General features: G+C 45.4%; 1 long non-coding RNA gene across 2 annotated transcripts in view; it reads right to left on the reverse strand.

Moving 5' to 3' along the window:
- Positions 1-19,884: 19,884 nt before the first annotated feature.
- LOC109551456 (uncharacterized) overlaps positions 19,885-26,000 on the reverse strand; it is a 60,278-nt gene continuing 54,162 nt past the window's right edge. The window contains exons 2-3 of one of the 2 annotated variants that reach the window (XR_002178244.3): positions 21,893-22,078; positions 19,885-21,464 (exon numbers count right to left, since the gene is read on the reverse strand). This is a non-coding gene — a long non-coding RNA (uncharacterized lncRNA). The remainder of the gene's footprint in view (positions 21,465-21,892; positions 22,079-26,000) is intronic. The other variant, XR_002178245.3, reaches the window with a different exon arrangement.

Here is a 26,000-nt window from a genome sequence, read left to right on the forward strand (position 1 = left end):
GCAGGCTCAGCGGCCATGGCTCACGGGTCCAGCCGCTCCGTGGCATGTGGGATCTTCCCGGACCGGGGCACGAACCCGCGTCCCCCGCATCGGCAGGCGGACTCCCAACCACTGCACCACCGGGGAAACCCTCATCTTACTTTTTGCCACCTTGTGCTTGAATATCGGGCATAGTGCACGGGCAAACGGTCCTCGAATTCTTTCTTTCTTCCAGAAATGAGACCCAGGCTCTCGTTAACCCGGAGAGGTGATGACGAAATTGCAAATAATCTGTGTTTTCCCTGAGCGCCTCTCTGTGGGGCCAGCGATATAATCATTGGAGGAACTTCTTAAAAATACTGTCAACCGGATATCTACCTAGGTCACTCTCAGAGGACGGGGCCCAGGAATGTGTGTTTTTATGGGCTGTCAGGACTGAACTGGATGCACAGCCAGGTTGAGGAAGCACTTGTTGATTAGGGAGGGCAGAAGATCTGGGTATAAAAGCCCACCCCCTTATTCATCATCACAGGAGCCCCAGAGTTCCCACGGTGGATAAAGTGGGATATTAACAGGGCCTTTCTCTCAACATCTGCAGAGAATTGAGTGAGAAGACAGACCTGAAAGCCCCTGATACGCTGCATCCCGCTAACAAACCAGAGCCTGCTCTGTAGATGGAAGGTCATCGGAGGATGATGGAGGGTAAGCATTTCAGCCCAGTGAGTCTAACAGCCAACATCAAATACCATACACGGTGTGTCTGGGAGAGCAACGCAGCGGATTCCCCCCGAGAACACGGAGAAATGGCGAGCACTCACCGGGTGTCGTTCAGGTAACATTACTGCCCTGAACACGGACGGGGCCAAGCCATGCAGTTTGATGAGCCACTGAGTGCGTACACCTGTATTAGTCTCCCCGGGGTCGCCATCACACATGACCACACACCAGATGGCTGAAACCAACAGAAAAGTATCTTCTCTCAGTTCTGGAGACCAGATGTCTCAGATTAAGGTGTGGGCAGGGCTGGTTCCTTCCGGAGGCCCCAGGGGAGAATCTGTTCCAGGTTTATCTCCAGAATCTGGGGGCTGCTGGCCTTCCTTGCTGGTCCTTGGCTTGTAGACACATGTCTCCAATCTCTGCTCCACTGTCACATGGCTTCTCCTCTCAGTGTCTCTGTGTCTTCTCTTCTTATAATGACACCAGTTATACTGGATTAAAGACCCACCCTCAGAAGCAACCTAAATATTCCTCAACAGACGAATGGATGAAGATGTGGTGCATTTGTACAATGGAATACTACTCAGCCCTTAAAAAGAATGAAATAATACCATCTTCAGCCACATGGATGGACCTTGAGGGTGTTATGCTAAGTGAAATAAGTCAGAGAAAGACAAATGCTGTATGATCTCACTTATATGTGGAATCTAAAAAATACAACCAAGTAGTGAATACTGTATAACAAAACAGAAGCAGGCTCACAGATACAGAGAACAAACGAGTGGTTTCCAGTGGGGGGGGGGGCAAGATAGGGGTTGGTGATTAAGAGGTCCAGACTACTATGTATAAATAAGCTACAGGAACATACTGCCCCAAATGGCAGTATTTCATTCTTTTTCATGGCTGAGCCGTATTCCATTGTATATATGAACCACTTCTTGTTTATCCATTCCTCTGTTGATGGACATTTAGGTGGCTTCCATGTCTTGGCTATTGTAAATAGTGCTGCTATGAACTTTGGGGTGCATGAATCTTTTCGAATTAATTTTATCTCGATATATGCCCAGGAATGGGATTGCTGGATCATATGGTAGCTCTAGTTTTAGTTTAAGGAACCTCCATACTGTTGTTCTCCATAGGGGCTGCAGCAACTTACATTCCCACCAGCAGTGCAGGAGGGCTCCCGTTTCTCCACACCCTCCCCAACATCTGTTATTTGTGTTCTTTTTAATGATGGCCTTCTGACCGGTGTGAGGTGATGTCTCACTGTGGTTTTGATCTGCATTTCCCTGATTATTAGCAACGTTGAACATCTTTTCGTGTACCTGTTAGCTGGCTTGGAGAACCGATTCTAAAGCTTTTTCCTAGGGCCTGTTTAGCAATAAGCCAGGATACTCTGCTCCACGTGGCATCTTCTAACCAAGAAGCCAAAAATGGTGTTCCGCGAAAAGAGCTGGTTCAGCTCACAACTCAGTATCTGCACAAGCACTCTGCTTCACAGTAACTATCATATTTTGTTAATGTAGCAGAAGTGCTTTATTTCAAAAAGTATTTACTTCTATAGCTTTTTAAAAATTAATCCATTGGCTTTTAAAAAGTGTTTTAACTTAGTTTATTTTTTGCTATCCTTTCTGGTTTTCTTTATTGAGATATAATTCACATATGGTAAAATTCATCCTTCTAAGCATGCAATTCAGTAGTTTCGGGTGTATTTATGAGGTTGGCTTTAGCATTTTCACAGAGTTGAGCAACCACTACCACAGTTTCTTTTTTTAACATTTTTCCATCGCCACAAAAAGAAACATCTCACGCCTTCGCTGTCACTCTCCACCCCCTCCCCCAGCCCCTGGCATCCACGAATCTCCCTTCTGTCTCTGTGGATTTGCCTGTTCCGTATTTTTCTGTAAATAGAATCACACACTGTATGTCCTTCTGTGTCTACTCTGTCAGTGAGCATCCTGTGTTCAAGGTCCATCCACGTGGTAGCCTGTGTCAGAGCTTCACTCCTTGTCCTGGCTGAGTCATATTCCACTGTGTGCATGGACCCCCTTCTGTCTATCCATCCATCCATCCATCCATCCATCCGTCCGTCCATCCATCCAACCACCCACAGATACTTGGGTTGTGTCTACTTTCTGGCTGTTGTGATTAGTGCTGCTACGAACATCCATGTACAAAAGTTTTCATGGAGATATACATTATATATATGTCTTTGTTTCCCCTGGGTATATTCACCAATATATACACCCAGGAGTGGAGTGGCTAGGTTATACAGAAGTTCTACTTTTAACATGTTGTGGAGCTGCCAGACTGTTTTCCAAAGTGTCTGTGCCCTTTTCCATCCTCGCCAGCCATGTAGGAGAGTTCTGATTTCCATCCACATCCTTGTCAACACTTGTTATTACCTGACTTTGATTTTAGCCATCTGACTGGGTGTGAAGTGATATTTCACGGTCATTTTGGTTTGTATTTCTCTAATGACTAATAGTCACTGAGCATTTTTCTTAAGTGCTTATTGGCCTTTGTGTATCTTCTTTGGAGCAATATCTCTTCCGATCTTCTTCTAAGTCCTCTTATAAAGGACTCATAAGAGTCCTTTATATATTCTAGATACATGTCCTTTATCAAATATACGATTTCCAAAATATTACTTTATTTTTAAGCAATTTTACCAAATTGAATGGGGAACTCTTTAATTTAAAATATAAAAACAAGAAGTTTTTACTTTGTTTTGTTTTGTTTTACCTTCTAGGAAGGTAAGGAGATAAACAGAACTATTTTGAAGGGACTTGTTCTGAATAGAAAGCAGTGGAAAATTAAGAAAATTCATCATAAGATCTTAACCTCCTCCAGCTGTTTCTTCCATTCACAAATTTTCGTGGGTTTGTATTTTTCTGTGCCTGCTCTCCCTGTAATCTGATTTTTATTGCAGTAAACAGAAAGTGATGTATATTGCAATGCTGACCATCTTTGGTAAAATATTATGGGTAGATATAATAAACCTATTACTCTTCCTTTCAAATGGTTTCTCGAGGCATTAAATCTGCTTTCCAAGCCTTTTAAAAGTCCTAATGAATCTGCCAAACACTCTGATGACTTTATGCCGTATTCATAAAGTTTATTAATTGCATTCCTGGGCAATAAACAAAGTCAGGGGAAGACTCCTGCGCTGGATCCCTATTTTGCAATCATAATATATGAAGGTGCTCGGTCGGCTATGACGAACACAGTGTTCTGTACCTGGCAGAAAACACTCTGGTCAAACTGAACCCATACCCCACAAGATCAAGCACCATCATCTTCAGACGTCTGCATGGGGCCGGGACCATGCCTGGCACGATGATTCCTCTGTTAAAAAATGAGGGGCAGGGCTTCCCTGGTGGCGCAGTGGTTGAGAGTCTGCCTGCCGATGCAGGGGACACGGGTTCGTGCCCCGGTCCAGGAAGGTCCCACATGCCGCGGAGCGGCTGGGCCCGTGAGCCATGGCTGCTAAGCCTGAGTGTCCGGAGCCTGTGCTCCACAATGGGAGAGGCCACAACAGTGAGAGGCCCGTGTACCGGAAAAAAAAAAAAAAATGAGGGGCAGCCGTTTTCCTGCTGCATTTTGCATCTGACCTTTCCTGTCTCACTGTTATGTCTTCCGACGATGGGATGGATTTTCAGATATCCTTGGGTCATCAAGTTTCATTCCACAAACATTTCCTGTGCCCTCATCCACTAAGACGTTTCTAAGGAACATGCAACTTGCCTTCCTCATTGGGAGACCCATCCAGCAGCCCACCTTTAGTCTTGAGCAGTAGCCAATGACCTCATGACCCGTGGAAACTAATCAGGACACAGAGGGATGAGTGAGTGACATGCTGGTAACAGGCGTGAGCTACTGGACAACGGATTATATCAAGGACTTTTAATTTTTTAACCGAAGTACAGTTGATATACAATATTGTATTAGCTGCAAGTGTACAGCAAAGTGATTCTGTTATATATATATTATATATTCAGCTATACATATATATATTCTTTTCCAGATTCTCTTCCCTCATAGGTTATTATCGAGGCCCTTTTAAACCCCTAGTATCGCCCTTGTAGATTCTGTCTCTATTTCGCCTGGCAATGACAGCTCCTGTGTTTCCAGGATCTGCCCACAGTGACGCCGTAAAGATCCGTGTTGCTCTTGGCAGAATGCAGAGCAGTCTGGGCGATTTACCAGGAATCTGTTCCCTCTTGGAAGGAAACCACTTTTAGTCGGTTAACAACGCCACTGATCTTTTGGAATCTTGCTTGTCCCTCCTCTGCAAAGGTCCCTCCCCCACTTCTGAGACCACCACCCTCTGGAAAGGCAGGATGTGAACTGCCAACCCTAAAAGGGCTTCCATTCCTTATTAAGATGAGGGCTGTCGCACTGGGCAGATGCCACGTTGCTGTGGATTTTCAAGGCACTTTATTCTTCTGAATTACTGCACCCACAGCCTCTTTTCACCAGTGGTAGTGTGACACCAAACTGAATTTTTGCAGTAATAGCTGAAGTTGTCTTTTTTTTTTTTTTTTGACTGGTATTTAAGACCCCACATAGAAAAGTCGTTCCTCGCCGTCGAGATTCAGTTTGTGTTTAGAAGCATTCTTAGTTTGGGGCTGACATGTCCACACTGCTACCTATGAAACAGAGAACCAACAAGGACCTACTGTAGAGCGCAGGGAACTCTGCTCAGTATTCTGTCATCATCTATATGGGAAAAGAATCTGCAACAGAGTAGATACGTGCATATGGATAACTGAATCACTTTGCTGTACACCTGCAGCTAACCCAACATTGTCAATCACCTACACTCCAGTTTAAAATAACAATTTTTTAACAAGAAGCATTCTTAGCAGTTTTCTCACGGAAAACCTAACAGAGCAGTTAGGTCCTAATTTAGTTCCTATTTACGAGGTTAAAAGAAAGGAGAAAATAAAGGAAATGGGGCCAGGAACAGAGCTTGGGATGGATGTCCCACGGCTGCCCATCTTAATCCTAATTTTAAAGTCGGATATTACAGCCCCTTTCCCACACTTAGCTGCTGACTCTCGGCCTGTAGATCTATGATTTCAAGATGCAGAATCACAGATGGGAGAATTCTTGTAGATCATCTCATGCGGGACTCGCTGTGGAGGGCAAGAGCCTGACGCTCTTAGAGAGAGACAGGGACTTGGGCCAAGTGAGGGAGGGGTGGGTGTCGCTCTCCCGGCCCCATACACATAGACATGATGTTTTTCTGGTATCCCACCTTGCTCTTCTGACAGCCCCATCTGCTTCAGAGTCATCCATGGCATTTTCTTTCTGGCCGTGCCACGCGGCAAGAGGGATCCTAGTTCCCTAACCAGGGATCGAACCCAAGCCCCCTGCAGTGGAAGCGTGGAGACCTAACCACTGGACCTCCGGGGAAGTCGGTCCATAGCATTTTTATCTCTTCCCTTTCAATCTGTCCACCTTTTGTTCATCCCTCTAATCATTTGACATTGGCTAGGATTTCCCGTACGATGTGGGGAATTGTAGCAGTGAGAGTGGGCATCTTTCTCCCCGAGATGAAGCAACCCCCTTCTAATCCTGGGTGGTGGAGGGTCATGGATGGACCTTGAATTTTGTCGAAGGCTTTTTGTGCATTTATCAAGATGAGCGAATGGGTTTTTCTTCTCTCGCCTGTTCAGATGGAGAAGTACATTGATTGATGTCCAAATAATGAAGGATCTGGAAATGCCCACTATAAACCCCACTTGGTCAGGATCTGTCATCCTTCTAAAATACTTCTAGATTTGGATTTGCTTCTATTTTGTTAAGGATTTTTGTAGCTATGTCCCCAAAGCATACCATCTGTAGTTCACTGTCCTTGTAAGGTCTTGGTGGGGTTTTTTTGTATCCAAGTAATCCTGGCATCTAAATGAACCGTAGAGTGTTTCATACCCTTCCATGTAGGGAAGATGTTTTGTAGAATTGATGCTGTTTCTCCCTTAAATGTCTGAGAGAATTCACCATTAAAGCCATCCACGCCTTCAGTTTTCTTGTTTGGATGTTTTTAACAATGAATTCAATTTGTTAAATAAAGAAAGAATTAAAAAAATAAATATAGAGCAATTCAAGTTCTATTTCTTCTTGGGTGAGTTCTGGTAATATGTGAAGAAATGCTCCATTTCATGGAAACTGTTGAATATACGGGTCAAGTTTTTTCTTATTTCCTTATTATCATTTCAATGTCTCTCAGGTCTGTAATGATGTCCTGTATTTTATTCCCGAGGTTTTTATTGTATTATTTCTGTCTCTCTGTCTCTGTGTGTCTCTCTCTCTTTTATCTATCAATCATCTATCTATATTATATAGAGAGAGGATATATCTATATCTGTATCTATATCCTTATCTTGTTTTCCTTGGTCAGCCTGGGTAAAAGTTTCTCAGTTGTATTGATGTTTGCAAAGAACTAGCTTTTGCCTTTATTTATTTTCTCTGTTGTCTTTCCTATTTTTTCTTTTAATGGAGGAAGGACAGGTTTTTAGTTTTTTGTTTTGTTTTTATAATTATTTATTTATTTTTGGCCGCATTGGGTCTTCGTTGCCGTGTGCAAGCTTTCTCTAGTTGTGGCGAGCAGGGGCTACTTTTCGTTGCGGTGCGTGGGCTTCTCATTGCAGTGGCTTCTCTTGTTGTGGAGCACGGGCTCTAGGCGCACGGGCTTCAGTAGTTGTGGCATGTGGGCTCAGTAGCTGTGGCTCACAGGCTCTAGAGCACAGGCTCAGTAGTTGTGGCACATGGGCTTAGTTGCTCTGTGGCATGTGGGATCTTCCCGGACCAGGGCTCGAACCCGTGTCCCCTGCATTGGCAGGTGGATTCTTAACCACTGCACCACCAGGGAAGTCCCCCTCTGTTGTCCTTCCCTTTTCGATTTTAATGACTTCTTCTCTCACCACATTATTTCCTTCTTTCTGATTGTTTTGGGTTTCATTTGATTGCCTCTTTCTAATTTCTTAAGGGAGAACCTTAGATGAACGATTTGAGAAGTTTCTTTTTTCTTCTACTGCAAGCATTTAATGCCCCAAATTTCAAAGTACTGCTTTAGCTGCATTCCAGAAATGTTTATTATTCTTTCCCTTGAGTTCAAAACATTTTCTAGTTTCCCTTGAGAATTTATCTTTGAGCCACGGTTATTTAGCAGTGTATTATTTAATTCCCAAATATTTGGTCATTCCCTAGCTGTCTTTCAGTGACCTATTTCAAGGTCAACGCCACTTTGGTTAGACAACATATCCTGTGAGATTTAAATTCTATAACATTATTTAAGGTATGGCTTATGGTCCAGCAGAGGGTCTGTATTCCCCGTGACGCTGAAAACATATGTCCTGTGCCGTTATTCTGTGAAGTGCTCTGTAAATGTCAACTGGGTCCTGTATATTCTCTCCAATTTCCGGTTTACTTATTCTATTGACTATTGAGAAAGGAGTGTGGAAGTCTCCAGTGATTACTGCCGATTTGTTTGCGTTTCCTTTTTGTCCTATCACTGCTCGCCTTGTGTACTTTGAATCCCTACTTTCAGGCGCAGACACAAATAGCATTTTTATGACTCTCGGCAAATTGTTCATCGTTGTGTAATCTTCCTCTATCACGGGTATGCCTCCTCTTTTCAAAGACTCCTCTGTCTGATTATTAATTTACCCACTCCAGCTTTCTTTTGATTACTGCTTGCGTGGTTCATCTTTTTCCATCCTGATACATTATATCTGTTTGTATCTTTCTATTTTAAGTGGGTTTGGGGGACCTTCCCTGCTGGTGCAGTGGTTAAGAATCCGTGTGCCAATGCAGGACACGGGTTCGAGCCCTGGTCTGGGAAGATCCCACATTCTGCAGAGCAACTAAGCCCGTGCGCCACAACTACTGAGCCTGTGCTCTAGAGCCTGCGAGCCACAGCTACTGAGCCTGCAAGCCACAACTACTGAAGTCTGTGCACCTAGAGCCCGTGCTCCACAACAAGAGAAGCCACCGCAATGAGAAGCCCGCGCACCGCAACAAAGAGTAGCCCCCGCTCGCCGCAACTAGAGAAAGCCCACGCGCAGCAACGAAGACCCAAGACAGCCAAAAGTAAATAAATAAAAATAAATTTCAAAGAAAAATAATAAAGTGGGTTCGGGACTTCCCTGGCAGTCCAGTGGTTAAGACTCCACACTTTCACTTCAGGGGACACGGGTTTAATCCCTGATCGGGAAACCAAGATTCCACATGCCTCACAGTGTGGCCAAAAATAAAATAAAATTAAAATAAAAAATAAAGTGGGTTCCTTTTAGGTGATGGGTCACTGGGTCTTGATTTTTACCCAATGGACAATCTTTGTCCTTTCCTTGGTATGTTGACGCCATTCACATCGAATAGCAGCGTGAGGTGGCTTCAGAAAGAGAAGAGGAAAAATACCGGGTCCCCTATATTTTTCACTCCATGAAAAAGCCCCTTTTTCTGGCTTTTGTACTCAGAGCTGGGGATCCACTTGGGGTTTCGGGTGCCCTCGACACTGTCACCTTGGTCGTGTAATTTCACAACCGGAGCCGGGCTTGGGGCTGAGCCAGAAGAGGAAAAACGGATTAAAAACCAGAATCTTCACATCTGTTCTGACTCAGACTCCCTTCCCACAGCTATCTGTTCAGCTGGGTGGGCTTATCTCTTGGAGTTTTTGCTGCCCATGCCTGCTGCCCACTTTCCACCTATTCATGGGTGAAACCCAGAATAGAAAGGACACTAGAAACTCCAAGAAATTCAACCCCACATCACTGACCGTTGTATTAGCTTGCTCGGGTGGCCATACAAATGCCCACCAACTGTGCAGCTGAACTGATGGAAACCGATTCTCTCTCCGTCTGGAGACCAGAAGTCTGACATCAAGGTGTCTACAGGGGTGTTTCCTCCTGCGGGCTCCAGGGGGGGTCTGAGCCTAGCCCCTCTCCCAGTTTGCCGTGTTTGCTGGGGACCCTTGGTGTCCCCCGGCTGGTGGATGTACCGCTCCAACCTCTGTCATCCCATGACTCTCTCCTCGTCTGTTTCCGTGTCCAGATTTTCCCTTTCTTAAAAAGCTGAAGCAGCAACCCTACTTCAGTAGGACCTGTTCTTCACTAATGACGTCTACAAAGACCCTATTTCCAAAGAAGGTGAGATTCCAGATGGACACGGGTATTAGGGAGGAACACTCCTCAACCCGGTGGTGTCATTCCTTAAGTGCTGACTTTCCACCCAATCCAGGGTCCTCAGGCCACTGCATTCTGTGTCTTATCCAACGTTTGTTGGTGTAATCCCTTGAAGAAACAGGCTACTGTGGGCTCTCTCCACTGAGGCCAGTGCTAGGAGTCTCTTCATTCTGCTTTAAAAAGGTTTTGAGATTTTAGAATAACTTTAAATGGAGTATAATCTATACAAATATTGAATCACTATGTTGTACAACCTGAAAATGATATCATATTGTAAATCACATATGACCCAGCAATTCCACTCCTGGGCATATATCCAGACAAAACTCTAATTCAAAATGATGTACGCACCCCTATGTTCATAGCAGCACTAGTCACAATAGCCAAGACATGGAAACAACCTAAGGGTCCATCAAGAGAGGAATGGATAAAGAAGATGTGGCACATATATACAATGGAATGTTACTCAGCCATAAAAAAGAACAAAATAATGCCATTTGCAGCAACATGAATGGACCTAGAGGTTATCATACTATGTGAAGTAAGTCAGAGAAAGGTAAATATCATATGATATCACTTATATGTGGAACCTATTAAAAAATGATACAAATATTTGCAAAACAGAAGCAGATTCATAGACACAGAAAACAAACTTATGGTTCCTAAAGGGGAAAGCGGGGGAGGAATAAATTAGGAGTTCGGGATTAACATATACACACTAGTATGTATAAAACAGATCATCACACTGCCCAGCCCACAGCTCCATAGTTACAGCTTTCCTTCCTGTCACCACAGGCTTCGAACAACTGGATTCTCTGCTCCTGGGGAGGCGTCTCATGAACGATATTACCCACTAGTTATGCTCATACACATTATTGATATAATAAGATTTTACTTCTCAATATTATTTTTTTAATAAATTTATTTATTTATTTATTGGGCTGTGTTGGGTCTTCGTTGCTGCACGCGGGCTTTCTCTAGTTGTGGTGAGCGGGGGCTACTCTCTGTTGCAGTGCGCGGGCTTCTCATTGCAGTGGTTTCTCTTGTTGTGGAGCACGGGCTCTAGGTGCACGGACTTCCGTAGTTGTGGCACACGGGCTTAGTTGCTCCATGGCATGTGGGATCTTCCCGGACCAGGGCTCAAACCCCTGTTCCCTGTATTGGCAGATGGATTCTTAACCACTGCACCACCAGAGAAGTCCCATCGATTAATATTATTTGTAACAGAAATAAATCATTTATGTTTATTATGTGAATAATAAATAATATGTAATATGATAATATAAAATTATATGTAAAAGTTAAATAATAGATAGGACCATTCTGGTAGCAGTGTTGTTATTTTTTAAATTTTTATTATAAGTGTCACGGTAGCAGTATATTATTATTATCCTCATCATCATGGTTGCCTTATTATTATTGCCATTATCATCGTGGTAGCAGTATTATTACCCCTCCTCCTCTCATGGTGGCAGCATTACTATTATAATATGGTAGCACAAGTTCCATTATACTATCATGGTGTTAGGATTACGATTATACTCTTGTGGTGGTCATACTTTTATTATTACTATCACGGTAGCTGTGTTACTATTATACTATCATGGTGGCCATATCATTATTATGACTGTCATGGCAGCTGGGTTAATATTATAATATCATGGTGTTAGGATTACGATTATACTATTGTGGTGGTCATACTTTTATTATTACCATCACGGTAGCTGTATTACTTTCCTCCCATGGTAGCAGGATCACTCCCCCTCCTCCCACGCTCAGCCTCACGGTAGCAGAATGGCAATGACTCTCACCGCAGCACCAGCTAATGTTGCCCGAGCTCTTGCCACAGCCTAGACACCACTGTTCATGTTGTACCTGTAATAACTCACTTCACGCTCAGATTCCCAGAGAGGAATTTCTTATCCTCATCCTCCTTTACATATTGAGACGCCGGGGCACAGAGAGGTTAAGGAACTTCCCCAAGGTCCCCCAGAGAGGAGGCGGTGTAGCCGGATCACACCCTGGCATGTTCTTCTCAGAGCTGGCACTAAGCCCCCCACCCCGCAGCTTGGATGAACCCAGATGGAGAACCCCGTCCCCAAAACAACCTGGCACCTGCTTTCTTTGCCATCCATCTCCCTCTCTTCCTTTTCTTCCACCTGTCCTCTCAGCCTTGCCTCCCACTTACTCCTTAATTTATTCCTTTTCTGAAGGGGTAGGTAGATCTTCGTCTTCCCAGAACTTCACCCCCTGGAGTCACACCTGTGAATGTAAGTTACTTACCTCTGCAGAGGAGCCTTTGCAGATGTAATGAAGGTCACTACTCTGCTGGCCTCAGGGAGATTGTCCTGGATGACCCAGGTCACCCCCACGCGATCACGTGAGCTCTTGGGATCAGAGCTTTCTACCCACTGAGGGCAGAAGAGGAGTTCAACTGTTCAAAGCATGAGAAGGTCTTGACTGCTGTTGCTGGCTTTGAGGATGGAGGGGGCCACACGGAAAACCTGGGAAGGAACTGAGTTCTTCCAACAACCAGTGAAATTAGAGGAGGGTCCTGAAACCCTCATGAAATTACAGTCCCAACCTGTGACTTGATTTCAATCCCGTGAGGCTCTGACCAGAGAACACACATCTTTCCAGACTCCCGATCTACGGAAAGTATGAGATAATGAATGTTTTTTTTAAAGCCGATAAACTTGTACTCGTTTGTTACACAGCACAGCAAACTGATACAGCCTCTCTGTCCATGGAGCCTGCTCTCGCTTTGCCTCTGACGAACTTAGGCTGCCTTTCCTTCCCTCCTCCGACGTGAATCTCAGCAGAATCGGGGACTACCTTCTTCTGAGCTGATCCCTGTCCTAATTTCCCATCTCTCTCTTCCACAACTCCTTATTCATCCTTCTGGAAGACCCAGTTTCCTCTCTCTGACTTTTAATTTTCTTCATTATTTTTTTTAAGATTTATTAATTAATTATTTATTTTCTGCTGCATGGGGTCTTAGTTACGGCACGCGGGATCTTTCATTGCAGCACGCAGGCTTCTCTCTAGTTGTGGCGTGTGGGTTTTCTCTTCTCTAGTTGTGGTGCATGGGTACCAGAGCAGGTGGGCTCTGTAGTGTGCGGCACACAGCCTCTAGTTGAGGTACACGAGCTCAATAGTTGTGGTGCGGGGGCTCAGTTGCCCCGTGACGTGTGGGATCTTAGTTCCCCGACCAGGGATCAAACCCACGTCCCCTGCACTGCAAGGTGGATTCTTTACCACTGGGCCACCAGAGAAGTCCCAATTTTCTTCATTACTTCAGAATGAAGTTCTTACATTTTCCATTCTCCAGCCCTACATCCTCCTCCCTGTCTCTTTACTAGACAATCTCATTTTTGCTCACTAACCACTCTCCAATGGGCATCTCTGTTCAGATGTCTCTCATCTCTACCTCCATATAAACCCAGCATCTTCTCAACAGCTCAGGAAGATGGGTTGAGTCTCCTCAATGGGTCTCTAAACAACCCACTGAACCTGACCTGTCCTGTAATACCTCTTTCAGGAAGTCCCACTGGGTAAACCAGAACCTAGGAGGCAAGACTTCTAGATGCCATCACATTGAGAGGAAAAAGAAGACGATCTTGCTTTCTGGTCTTCTCTTAGGAGGGAGGACACATACCCCAGAAGCCAAACTCACGGGAGAAATCTCCTATAGGATTGCACAGATGGGTTGCATTCTCCTTCTTCAAACAATCCCTATCAAGGGACCAGTCTTGGAGGGCAGGTGGAGGAGGTTGTCCTGGGGTATGGGCTCAGGGGAGGGGAGCAGAGGAAGGGTGAACAAATCAGACATCTCTGAAGAAGGAGTTGGGGCGGGGATTGGGGGGGATTCCAAAGGCAACCAGCAACCTTCTGCCCAGACATACAGCTTCATCCGCTACAGAGGGATACTGCTGAAATTAAGTTTCTTTTCTCTAGCAGATGTATCACCGAAACAGAGATTTCTGCATTTACAAAATGAATGTTTCCAAATGCATAACTAATTGGATCCTTTTAAGGCATTTAAGGTTTAACTCTGATTTCCACAAGTCTTTCTTCAGACCTTAATTATAAATGTATGCACTAGGATTTATTTTCAAAACGTCTCATTTTTTTTCTTCATCCAAATATCCAGAAAGTCAAAAACAAACAAACAGAGCTGTGTGCACAGCTTGGATGGTGTCAGCCTTTAAATCAAGTCACTTGTTTGGTTTTAATTAGTGGAAGTCTGGCTTTAGCAGGAAAAACATCATTTTGGCAAACAACTTCGTTCTGGAGTTGGAAAATTGTCATCTGTTAAGGAGACATAAACGCCTCAAATTTCCCGCATGGAAACACACGTTGTGGTAAATTTAGTCTATTTTTCTTTTAGCCGATAAAAATGCTATTTATCAAATAGGCATTTGGAAAGCGTGGGAATCATAGCGACAGTTTCAGGAAAGGCAAAAATATTTTGAATTATTATTTGTGACATCTAGTCAGTATATAAAAGAACAGATTGCCATATTCGTGGGTTCTTTGTGCAATAAATTTCATTATATTTGTAGAGATATGTACATATATAAAGAGAAAGCCAATGTGAAGGATGAATTCTAACTTCACAGTAGTAATGACCCCTAAAGAGAAGAGGGGCAAAGGAGGATTGGGGTCTTTAAATATCTTACACACACACACATTCCCATCCCATCCATCTAACTATTCCTGGCAACAGAATATTAACATTTAACCATCCACTAGGCACCAAAATGGATTTGAAACTTCAAGGGGAGATACACATTGTCCTATGCTTGATTACAAAGAAAAGTATAGGAACGACTTCCCTAACTCTTGATCCCATCTCCCTTTGAAAATATGAAAGGATCTAGACAACCTGCTGGAGATTTTCTTAAAATAGAGGTGGTGCTGAAAAACTTTCCCCACCCTAGAAGATGCTTGTTTTCTTTATCAGTCAGCTCTGACTTAAACTATGCTGCATAACAAACAGTCCTAGATCACAAAGCCCTACCACAATAGAGTTCCTTTTCAGACCTATGAGTCTGTGAGTCAGTGACTGTTGGGTTGATCTAGACTGGGCTCCCACACACACACACCATGCTGAGCAGAACCCAATGTAACAACTTAGATTCATGTCTGCTCTACATGGTTTCATTATTCTGGAACTAGTGGTTATCCTGGGCATATTTTTGTAATGTTGGAATGTAGGTGGGCAACATCGTACAGAGGGCAACTCGAACCATTGGGGTTTGCAGCATTTTCTGCTGACATCCCACAAGATAAAGCAAAATGGATGGAAACTCCAAAGTCCATGGAGAAGGGAGGTGTGGTCCTCCCATGAAAGATGAGCCAGGGCAAAGGCAGGAAGGAAGAAAGAACTTGTGAGCAACTGATGCCGTCAACCACACCTTCTAACCTGAAGCCTGGTAAGAGGGGACTTGTTTCCCATTTCCCTCTTCAGATCTAAACTCCATCCTTTCCTTCCCAACTCTGCACCCTGAGACGCCGATGGACATGGTGTGCATTGCCCAGGGTCTCTGGTCTGGATTCCAGGTGAGTTCAGACAGTGGGAGGCACTGGCAGGAGATGGGAGGGAGGGACACAAGAGTCTAGGATCGTTTGCCTTGGAAACTTCCCTGTTCGGTTGCTGCCCGTGTAGCTGTGTTCTCCATCAGCTCCAGCTGTTATAGGGCAGCCTCTCTGCCACAGCTCCTGAGCTGAACTCCAGGAGCATCTTGACTTATTCTCTCTTGACCCACAGGCTCAGAGGGGTAACGGTTTCTCTTCTATGTTGATAGGGTCTGGGAGCCTCTGCACCCTTTAGGACTTTCCTTAACCCTTCCCATTCATCTCTGCAGACTCTTAAAAACCCTAAGTGGACGCACTTTCCATATTCTGCTAGAACCCTGATTGAGGCAATGCACATGCCCTCCACTTGGAAGACACTATAGATTTGCACTTGCTAACAAGATGTTGACAGTGAGAAGCCAGCCAAGGATCAAACTTGGTGGTGGAGCCAGGACAGAAAACAGAGTTTCTGAAAATCAGTCCATTCTATTTAATATTTGGACCCTTACACCCTCCTACCCTATTCTGGAGGGATTGCTGTCCAGACTTCTTTTTCTGGGAGTTTCCGTCACCGTCATCTTTGGAATCCCTGTGTGTGTCCCTCAGAGCTGACTGCAGGCAGCAGCAAAGCTTTCCCTAGCAGGTTTCCCGGGGCAGCTGTCCCCACCCCCTGCACCAGACTTGGTGCCGGGCCAGCGCAGTCCCGGGGGCGGGGGACGTTGCAGTCGAGGACTCGGTCCCGCAAGCTGGCCACACTTTTACGTGTCTCTGCATTTCCGGCCCAGGCACCTCTTCCAGACATCTCTCTGCTGGGGGCCCTTAGACCAAGCATGTCCTGGCATCTCTGTCGAGACCACCTTCTCGGGGGTGAGAGGGGAGACCCTGAACAAAGTTTTCTCCCCTCTGACTCAATACTCAGCACTTTTCCATCTGGCCCGAGGTATAATATTATAACTATTATAGATAATAACATATACAGTAGAATAGAAGCATAACTATATGGAAAGTGGGAAAGCCTATATGACCGAATTGCACTGTTATATACTGTCATATAATACAATATATATCATACATTATTTACCTAATATAATTTATTATGTATAATATTACATACATTATTATAACAATATTATAGCTATTGTATACAATTTAATAATATAGCATAGACTATATTGTATCTATATTACAAGGTGGGGAAAATCCTATGTTTCATACAAATTGCACTATGATATTTGCAAGCACATATCATATCATACATTATATATAACATGTGGCATATATAATGCTATATATGCCACATGTTTTAGATAATATATAATACAACACATGCACCTCTATAAGCAAGGTAAGACAATAGCTCTACTGTCTACACCGTATATAACATGTATTATACAATATATACCATATGATATACAGTATTCTGATATACGTATATTACAGAACAGTAGACTGTGGAATGCTCTCGCTGGACTGACCTTAAGAAATCATCCTGCGGGCTTCCCTGGTGGCACAGTGGTCGAGAGTCCGCCTGCCGACGCAGGGGACGTGGGTTCGTGCCCCGGTCCGGGAAGATCCCACATGCCGTGGAGCGGCTGGGCCCGTGAGCCATGGCCGCTGAGCCTGTGCTCCGCAACGGGAGAGGCCACAACAGTGAGAGGCCCGCGTACCGCAAAAAAAAAAAAAAGAAATCATCCTGCTGTTCAGACACACAAAAGAATGAAATAATGCCATTTGCAGTACCGTGGACGGACCTAGAGATGATCATACTGAGTGAACTCAGACAGAGAAAGACAAATACCATACGATGTCGCTTATATGTGGAATCTAAAATATGACACAAATGAACTTATTTCCAAAACAGAAACAGACTCACAGACATAGAAAACAGACATGGTTAACAAACGGGACAAGGGGGGAGGAATAAATTAGGAGTTTGGGATTAACATATACACACGACTATATATAAAATATATAAACAGCGAGGCCCTACTGTATAGCATAGGGAAGTCTGTTCATTATTTGATAATAACCTATAAGGGAAAAAAATCTGAAAAAAATATATATAACTGAATCACTTTGCTGTACACCTGAAACTATCACAACATTGCAAATCAAATATACTTTAATTTTAGAAAAGGGAAAAAACAGAAGTCACCTTCTTGCCCTCCTTGCCCCCTCTCCTTGCTGAGTCTCTGTCGGTGGGGGTCCCCTGAGACAGACGCGTCTTGGGGCCCCACTGTCGAAGCCAGGGTGATCAGGGCTCGGGCAACAAAGCCTCGTATTCCTGGGGGCTCCTGGGGGCAGCCCCCAAGCTACCAGGAGAGACTGTGAGGTGAGGAATGCCCACCTGGCTCCGGGGTTCCTCTTTGTACTTCACCACCCCCTGGGGAGAGTTTAGGATTCCTCTGCCCAGCTCCCACCTCAGATCAAATGAATCTGAGTGTCCAGGGCTGAGCCCTGGCGTCAGTCATTTTTAAAGCTCCCAGGGGTCTGGGTGTTGAGATTCAGTCAGAGTTGAGAGTCACTGCCCCGGAGTGACAGGCCAGGGTCACACTCGGCCAGTTCACAGCAGTGGTTAAGCACATACTCCAAAGAAAGCAGAACTAAGGAACGCCAGCCCAGGATCATTCTTCCGTCTTCCATGCAAGGAAACCCAAGACTCAGAACCCGAAACAGGTAAATGCAAAGCGGAAGCAGCTTTGTCTGTAAAACTGGGTAGTTGCAGAAGACAGGACAAAAGGTATTTATATACCTAAACCCTAGGCAATCTGTGGAACGTGAGTGGCCAGCTCCTGGAGGGACACTGGAAACGCTGAGATCAAAGCAAGGGCCGGAATCCCTGGGAAGGACCTGGATCCACTGTGGGAAGAACAATCACACGTCCACGTAGCGTGAACCTGGACCATTTCTTCCGAGATTTGCTCAGAAGATCGAGAAATGGTGACTCTCGGGGCTTCCCAGGTGGCGCAGTGGTTGGGAGTCCGCCTGCTGATGCAGGGGACACGGGTTCGTGCCCCGGTCCGGGAAGATCCCACGTGCCGCGGAGCGGCTGGGCCCGTGAGCCATGGCCGCTGAGCCTGCGCGTCCAGAGCCTCTGCTCCGCAACGGGAGAGGCCACAACAGTGAGAGGCCCGCGTACCGCAAAAAAAAAAAAAGAAGAAGAAAAAAAAAGAAAAAAAGAAGAAGAAGAAAAAAGAAATTTCTCTAATGAGAAATCTCTCATTAGATTTACCCCTGGCGTTAGGCAGTACCCAGCCACAGGCACCTCCCACCTCCCTTCCCTAACCAGCCAACGGCAACACCACTGTAATCTCCAGATGCAGCCAGCCTGTCCCGGTGAATAAACATGCGTCTGCTGGATGTGAAGGCAGCTTAGCATCTAATCATCAGATCCCCCAGCGCCAGGGCCAGTGCCTTGCGTCCTGTTACGGATAGCTTCATCCAGGGTTGAAATACGTTACAGGCAGAGAGGATGATGCCGGAGCAGCCTCAGGGCCTGCTGAGTCAGGGAGTGGAGACTTCTTTGCAACTTTTTATTTTATATTGGAACAGAGCGGATGTACGATGTTGTGTTAGTTTCAGGTGTACAGCAAAGCGATTCAGTTACGCAGATACACGTATCTCTTCATTTTCAAGTTCTTTTCCCGTTTAGGTTGTTGTATGATACTGAGCAGAGTTCCCTGTGCTCTACAGTAGGTCCTTGTTGGCTATCCATTTTAAATACGGCAGTGTGCACATGTCACTCCCAGTTTTATTAGGGAGTGGGGACTTTATAAAAGCTCAAAGCACGTGGCTGGCGGGTGTGATGCTCCCAGAAAGAATGGAACCCGAACGGGAGGAGAGAGAGGATGCCCCACGGCAAGGGCTCCCTGGACAGAGGTGGGGCACGGCCGCAACAGAGCACCACACACGGGGTGGCTTAAACCACAGACACTTACTGTCTCTAGTCCTGGAGGCTGGAGTCTGAGATCCAGGTGTGGGCAGGGCTGGTCCCTCCTGAGGCCTCTCCCCTGGGCGTGTAGATGGCCATCTCTTCCCTGTGTCCTCACGGGGTCATCCCTCTATGTCTGTGTCCTGATCTCCTCCTCTCATAAGGACACCAGTGCTATGGGATCAGGACCCACCCTAGTGACCTCATTGTACCTTCGTCCCCTCTTTAAAGACTCCATCTCCAAATACAGTCACATCCAGAGGTCCTGGGGGTCAGGGCGTCAACATATACGTTTGGGGGACACACAATTCAGTCCATAACAGGAGGTAACCAGAGAATCAGTTTATACAAACAGCAACCCACGGCTGCGAAAACCAAGCCACCTCAATGGCCCCTGAGCAGTTCTCCCTGCTGAGTCGTCAGAATTCCCACCCCCTCATCTCCCTCCCCAGGACGGGACACAGGCCCATTCCTCAACCAAGTACCAGCAGCAATGGAATCACCATTATCACAGGACAAAACAAAGTCCACCACTTCCCAGGGGCTGGGGAGGCGGCCAGCCTCCCCACTAGAACTACCGGGGGTCCAGGGGCAAAGAGAAAGACGGGTAGGTTATTGGCTGGACCCTACCTGTGCCAGCCCCAGAGTAATTTTTACTAAAAGGAGATGAAATGAGGGCCCTTCCCATCTATCCCAGAGAATGCAAGGAAAAAAAAAAAAAAAAGCCACCCCCTCGTAGACATTTTAGAGGCTGACAGTCATTTCAAGTTTCTAAACCTAAATTGCAGAGCAGAACTAGAGTGTGGAAGCATCAGCCTGTCACCGATGTCCTTACTGCTCTACGCTAATCTTTCTTCAGTCCCCAGGGACCCCTTTACAGATCCCACAGGGGCCTCTCAAGCCGTCCGCACCTTCACCCCAGCACCCCCGAGACCTCTCCACTGTCCCTTCTCGGAGAACAGGTGTTGGTCCAAACAAAACACACATTTCAATCAAGCACTTAGTAGGTGGCGTGTCTTTTCCAGAGAGGCACACCGCCTGCATCCACGTGGCTTCTGTTCCGGCTGAAGGATCAACAAGGAATCATACTCGCCACAAACCATAATCATTTATTTATTATTTTTTATTGACGTGTAGTTGATTTACACTCTGTTACTTTCAGGCGTACAACATAGTGATTCAATCTTTTCACAGATTACACTCTGTTTAAAGTTATTACCCCTGTGCTGTGCAATATATCTTTGTAGCTTATTTATTTTATACCTAGTAGTTTGTAGCTTACTCCCCTCCCCCTATCTTGCCCCTGCCCCTTCCCTCTGCCCACTGAGAACGACTAGTTTGTTCTCTGTATCTGTGGGTCTGCTTCTTTTTTGTTATATTCACTAGTCTGTTCTATTTTTTAGATTCCTTTTTTTAAACTAATTTTTATTGGAGTATAGTTGCTTTACAATGTTGTGTTAGTTTCTACCGTACAGCAAAGTGAACCAGCTACATGTATACATATATCCCCTCTTTTTTGGATTTCCTTCCCATTTAGGTCACCACAGAGCAGTGAATAGAGTTCCCTGTGCTCTACAGTAGGTTCTCATTAGCGATCTATTTTATATACAGTAGTGTACATATGTCAATCCCAGTCGCCCAGTTCATCCCACCCCCCACCCTTGGTATCCATACGTCCGTTCTCTGCGTATGTGTCTCTATTTCTGCTCTGCAAAGAAGTTCATGTGTATCATTTTTTTAGATTCCACATATAAGTGATACCATACGGTATTTGTCTTTCTCTGTCTGGCTTACTTCACTTAGTATGATCATCTCTAGGTCCGTCCATGATGTTTCAAATGGCATTATTTCCTTCTTTATGGCTGAGTAGTAGTATCCCGTTGTATACATGTACCTCATCTTCTTTATCCATTCATCTGTCGATGGACACTTAGGTTGCTTCCATCTCTTGGCTATTGTAAATAGTGCTGCTATGAACGTTGGGGTGTGTGTATCTTTTCAGATTAGGGTTTTCACTTTCTTTGAATAGATACCCACGAGTGGAACTCCTGGATCATGTGGCAGTTCTACTGCAAATCATAGTAATAAATAGTTAGCACTGAATGAGATCTACCAAGTATCTCACAAGGATTTACTCATTTCATCCTCTTGACAACGTTACATGGTAGGTGTGGTGAACACTCCCACTTTCTATGGGGAAACTGAGGCACAGAGAGGTTAAGTGACTTTCCCAAGGTCACTCAGCTCAGAGTGACCCAACTTTCCCCAGCACCTGAGGTTCAAAACTTTGGAAGCATGACTGATTGCTCTTTCTACAGTTCTTCCTACATCCCCAGAGTTGAGATGGATCTCAACTCAACTCAACGAGGAGACCGTCCGATCTCCTCGTCCTAAAATTATCCAAACTACCCATCAGTACAGAGGGAAAAACAAACATGTCTCCAGGAAAACAAAAGGGCGTGTGTCCTAGCTGTGCCCCGATCCCCACAGTACTCACAGTCCTCCTGGGATGGGTGGCCACATCTCATTCAGTTGTCTGCATCTCCCACTGCAGGTGGGCACCGAGCTGAAGGACGGCAATCCACATCTCACCAGTGGCCCCTGGCATCTCCCCACGTGGCACGCAGAGCAGGATGGATTCTCTCCCTTGCAAATGCTGGACTGTCTTAGTCTGCGTGAGCTGCTGTAACAAAACACTGTAAACTAGGGGCTTATCAACAACACGTGTATTTCCCGCAGTTCTGGAGGCTGGAGATCCCAGCGAGGGCTGATTGAGCATTTGGTGAGGCTGATTCCTGGTTCCTAGATGGACGTCTTCTCGCTGTGTCCTCACATGGAGCGAGGGGTTAGGGAGCTCTCTGGGGTCTCTATTCTAGGGACACTAATCCCATCATGGGGGATCCACCCTCGTGACCTCATCACCTCCCAAAGACCCCACCTCCTAACACCATCGCCTTGGGGAGTTAGGGCTTCAACATCTGAATTTGGGGGGATACGCACATGCAGTCCACAGCAAGAACTCTTGAGAGAATCAGAGCATTCAGCGAGGCCAGATGCTCAAAGATCATGAGGTAGAGAAACGCACTTGAGGGAATGATGGCCACATACAAGACCGCCCTGCTACCGTGCTCCAGACCCCGCTCCCCCTGAAGCCCGTCACCCACCTCTGCTTCCGCCCTGCACACGTGAACACAACCCATAAACCCACAAATCCAGGTGCCTCAGGGACCCTCTGTTTCTCCTTTGCAAACGCGCCTGATTAAAACTATGTGGAATGACCAGTTGCCCCTGCAAGATGTCCCAAAATAGCACAGATCTGAGGCTGCTACCCATCCCCCTGCCCCGGGGTGAGGCTATTTTGAGAGTTTTGTTTTGTTTTGTTTTTCCTAGCCAGTGCATTTAATAAGGACGCATTAGCACATCCACTCAACAAGGAGCAGTTTCATTGCAGGGGTGGATAGTGGAGGTTTGCTGTTATCTTAAGGGTTCTGCATAAGACCCTAAGAGTCTCAGTTTTCAAACATAGTTTTGGGGGCTTATTAAAGGGTCAACATCAAAGTATCTGTGAAGGAGGCAGAAGAACAGATGCTGATGACGAAGGTGGGGGAGGGGGAGAGGGAGGGAGGGGAAGGAAAGAGAGAGAAAGACATGTATGTGTGTGTGTTTGTGTGTCCGTGTGTGTGTATCTCTAAGTTACTATCTGGGAGGACAGAAGATGAAAAATATGAGAACTCAACAGCTGTTAACAGAAAGTCATTTAAATTTCACTAATGTGAGTTATAGATATATATTTATAAAACTGAATCACTGTGCTGGACACCTGAAATTAACACAACATTGTAAATCAACTATACTCCAGTAAAAAATAAATAAAGAATATCAATGGCATAAAAAAAAATAAATTTCACTAATATGGAAGCTAAGAAGACAACAGTATTTAGATTGTATTTTGTGCCATGGAGGGTGTTATAAGGCTGCTGACTGGCCCCCAGGTTTGGTCTAAAATATACTATTTCAATCCAGCTAGAGAAATCTTTCAGGATCACCAAAACCTAATCATGTATTTTAACGGCAATGCTTTTCACCATAAACATTCCTTTTTTTTTTTTTTTAAAGGTTTTCTACTATTTTCTTTTCTTTTTTTTTTTTTCTTTTTGGCCACGATGCATTGCTTGAGGAATCTTAGTTCCCCAACCAGGGAGTGAACCCGGCCCCTCGGCGATGAAAACGCAGAGTCCTAACCACTGGACCACCAGGGAATTCCCACAAACCTTCCTGTTTAAAAAAAATTCTCTGTATATTTATTGTTGAGTAACTTATCTTTACAGAATACAGAACAATGAAAGCTGACCAAGTACAACAAACAAGCCTGACGATTATACACAGAGCTTTAACGCCAACCATGTAATGCAGCCAGCTGTCAACATTCCACAAACGAAGCACCCACACTTCCAAGAGTTCTCGAATATCTACCGCCTTTTGCTTACTGTAAATTCAGATGATTCAAGGTTACCATCACTAATGATGCTCTAGAAAAGGAGGACAACTACAGCAATGATTGCCCCTATTATAAATAGTTCCTGGATGGCAGACACATCTCACTTTCACACATTTCATGGGTGCAAAGATGCTGGGGGAAGGCAGGGCCATTTTCCCTTCGTCCCGACAAAAGGGAGGATGGTCCAGCCCCACCCATTCCTGGTTGGATGGAGTCGTAGCAGGAGTTTTGAAGAGCAAGTTGTGAGTGGACTTCACGTGTTTCCCGTTTGAGCTAAACCATTTAAACGCTAAAGCAAGACCCTCCTGGACACTCGTTTTTCCTTCCTCTCATTCAGACTCACAGCTGCCTCGCCAGCCTGTGTGTTGGACGGTCGCGATGACATGGAGCAGAGCCCCCAGCTGACACCCCGTCAGTGGACGTGCAGTGTGAACAGGAAATAAACCCCCATTTGGGACTTCCCTGGCGGTCCAATGGTTAGGACTCCGTGCTTCCACTGCAGGGGGTACGGGTTCGATCCTGGGTCAGGGAACTAAGATCCCACATGCCACGCAGTGCGGCCGACAAAACATAATAATAATAATAAGCCGTTGCTTTAGACCACGCCGACACTGGTGCTACTTCTTACTGCGGCAAGCGTCTTTCACCCTGACTGATACAGAGCACATGCATAGAAGCAGGGAGACCCCCTGGAGGGAGACTGCTACCTGAATGCATGCAGCGCAGAGACAAGAAACATCGTGACAAGTGTTCAGAGTGCGTGTAACATGTAGGCGAATGACTGGCTGACCAGCGTGTTTGGGGACGTTTGGCCGGAGCAGGTAGCAGCACAGATGTGGCATTCTCCACTGCACCCCCGAGGGGGATTTCCTGAACCCCAACCCTTCATCCTTTGCCCGCACATAAGTTTCCCCACAAACTTCATACATGGCCCACCTGGAACCCTCCTACGCTCTCAGAATGTGCATCACCAAAAAGTCTACAAACAACAAATGCTGGAGAGGGTGTGGAGAAAAGAGAACCCTCCTGCACTGCTGGTTGGAATGTAAATTGGTGCAGCCACTATGGAGAACAGTATGGAGGTTCCTTAAAAAACTAAAAAGAGAGCTACCATATGATCCAGCAATCCCACTCCTGGGCATACATCTGGAGAAAACCATAATTAGAAAAGACACATGCACCCCGATGTTCATGGCAGCAGTATTTACAACAGCCAAGACATGGAAGCAACCTAAGTGTCTATCAACAGAGCAGTGGATAAAGAAGATGTGGCACATGTATACAATGGAATGTTACTCAGCCATAAAAAAGAATGAAATAATGCCATTTGCAGCAACGTGGATGGACCCAGAGATTATCATACTAAGTGAAGTCAGAGAAAGACAAATATCATATGATATCACCACATGTGGCACCTAAAAAAATGATACAAATGAAGTTATTTATGAAACAGAAACAGACTCACAGACAAAGAAAACAAACTTAGGGCTACCAAAGGGGAAAGGGAGGGATGAATTAGGAGTTTGGGATTAACATATACACACGACTATATATAAAATAGATAAATAGGGCTTCCCTGGTGGCGCAGTGGTTGAGAGTCCGCCTGCCGATGCAGGGGACGCGGGTTCGTGCCCCAGTCCGGGAAGATCCCACGTGCCGCAGAGCGGCTGGGCCCGTGAGCCATGGCCGGTGAGCCTGCGCGTCCGGAGCCTGTGCTCCGCAATGGGAGAGGCCACGACAGTGAGAGGCCCGCGTACCGCAAAAAAAAAAAAAAAAAAAAAGATAAACAAGGACCTACTCTATAGCACAGGGAACTCTACTCAATATTCTGTAATAACCTATATGGGAAAAGAATCTGAAAAAGAGTGTGTGTGTGTACGGCTGAATCACTTTGCAGTACACCTGAAACTAACACAACATTGTAAGTCAACTCTACTTCAGTATAAATAAAATTTTAAAAAAAACATGCCCCGTCTGTTTTCATCATTACACACCCCTCTTAGCTGACTGGAGTGAACCCATTCCCCACAAAGCCCATTTCTCTTCTCTCTGTTCCCCAAGAGCATCCAGCTATTGGTGTCGTGCCCACATCCTTCTGCCCACCTCT

Source organism: Tursiops truncatus, chromosome X, assembly GCF_011762595.2.
Source record: "Tursiops truncatus isolate mTurTru1 chromosome X, mTurTru1.mat.Y, whole genome shotgun sequence".
Classification (NCBI taxonomy): Eukaryota; Metazoa; Chordata; class Mammalia; order Artiodactyla; family Delphinidae; genus Tursiops; species Tursiops truncatus.